The following is a 2123-nucleotide window of genomic DNA, read 5'->3' as shown; positions in this document are numbered from 1 at the left end:
TTCTTTCTTTCTTTCTTTCTTTCTTTCTTTCTTTCTTTCTTTCTTTTATATATTTGTTGGGCTTAAAATAAAATAAAAAGTGGTTTATGCCCAGAGTTCGAAAAAAAAAATTAAAGGAGAACTTGGTAACTTTTTTAACTTAATAAAACTGTCTAGAAATCATTTGGATGGTTAAACAACCTGTTCTGGTGATATTGGTGACTTTCCCCGCTCCCCCCAGCGTTCCCAGGTGGAAAACCAACCTTGCAACTTGGGCACTACCGTCCCGGCAAGACAGAAATAGGAAGTCTCGTGAGAAGCGAGAACGAGAACGAGCGCGAGCGCGAAACACAAATTGCTTTACGGCAATTCGACATTAACACACATGCATGTATGATGTATTACCAGATTTTACCCACCTCGGTAGACATAGCTCTACACGATACAGTTGGCTTGCTCCGATCATAACAAACGCACACGAGCAGCGGTAGAGAGGGGGAGGAGGCCGCCGCAAGTGAGTTTTTTACGACCGTGTTGTGACATATACGCCCCACCACAGCTGTAGGGGGAGCTTGTGGGGAAAACATGCGACAACAAAAAGGAAAATCAGCGAAGAAGTAACTAGAGTTCGCTAGAGTTGCCGAGTTCTCCTTTAATAAATAAAATGCTGAAATTATTGACAATAAAAATGTATGGGGTATGTAGCTTGGCATGCTCTTATTATTATTTCTTTGAAGCAATTTTGTTTAAAAATCTTATTAATATTTGAAAAACCTTTGTCAGCCAAATCAAAGCTTCCGAAATTGCATAATGTTCCTATTAAATAGTAGGCGAAAAACAGTATGTGACAAAAGAAGTCTGTCTTAATTCACAGTACTCATAAAAGTGTAGGCAAATAGTACCCGGATGACCTACTTCTTCCGGTGAGATTCTGAAGTGTGCATCGGATGGACACTTTACTATCCCATGAGGCCACGGGAGAGGATTTGTGAATGGCAGTGAAGCGACGCAACGGACGCTGATAGTTCACATGATAATGACAACATGGCGCATGTAGTAGCCTATGTCTGGATTACATTCATAACGTACTTTGTTAGCGGTCATTAAGTAATTATAGTCTATTCAAAGTAAGTAGGCTACCTACTCAAGAGAGTATGCAATTCTGGATGCAGTCAGTTTGGTGTAACCAACATGGTAGGAGCCGTCATGTGACTACATACAGTACGACAACACAGAAAAGACCCATTTAGACCCTCCTGTTTGTGTGTCAAGATCACATTTTACTTTATTTTGAAAAAAAACACAAACTTCATGATTCTAGTGCATGATTACTTCAAAATATGTTTGAAAACTTTAGTTGAGAGATGTGAAAAAAAAAATGTGTTCAAGTAGGCCTAGCACAGTAGCCTATTTTAGTATTTTTACATATTTTTACATAATGGTTACACCACCTTGTACAGCACTCGATATTCTTAGAGTCGGTAATTCAAATAATGTTTAATGGTTTAAAGGTTTTTCAAAAATGTAGAAATGTTTTAAACTAGTTTATAGCTAAAGTTACCGCTGACCCATGTTTCGTCATTCGTCATCAGTTACCGTGAATGCAGCGTTCTGTATGTTTGTAAAGGTAATATCAACTCATAGGAAGGCGCGCGAATAGGAGCAGGAGAGAGAGAGAGAGAGAGAGAGAGAGAGAGAGAGAGAGAGAGAGAGAGAGAGAGAGAGAGAGAGAGAGAGAGAGAGAAATCTGCATTATTCTTCCAGAAGCGGGACTGAGGCAGGAGTCCGCGATAGAGGAACCACCTGCAGGCAGCAGCCGCTCTCATTCTCCAGCAACGCCTCAATATGTTACGGATTTGATTGAACACTGTGTAAACGACAAATACTTCCTTTATACAGTGGGTGAACACACACTGGCGTGGAGATGCAACAGTTAAAGAATTTATCGATTTGTCTCATTTCCCTTTTATGTGGGTTGTCAACTGGAGGCTCTCCAAGTGTTCAAATTGGTACGTTTAATATGGGCGTCATTTGTGTTAAATCAGCGTTTTTAATTCGTGTGAACGGTATGATTATTTTCAGCATATTGTGGTGTGTGTCGTGCAGGGGGCTTGTTTCCGAGGGGAGCTGATCAGGAATACAGC

Source organism: Scardinius erythrophthalmus (genome assembly GCF_964197995.2).
Source record: "Scardinius erythrophthalmus genome assembly, chromosome: 13".
NCBI lineage: Eukaryota > Metazoa > Chordata > Actinopteri > Cypriniformes > Leuciscidae > Scardinius > Scardinius erythrophthalmus.
The sequence above is the reverse complement of the archived record's forward strand: the minus strand, read 5'-3'. Positions refer to the sequence as shown.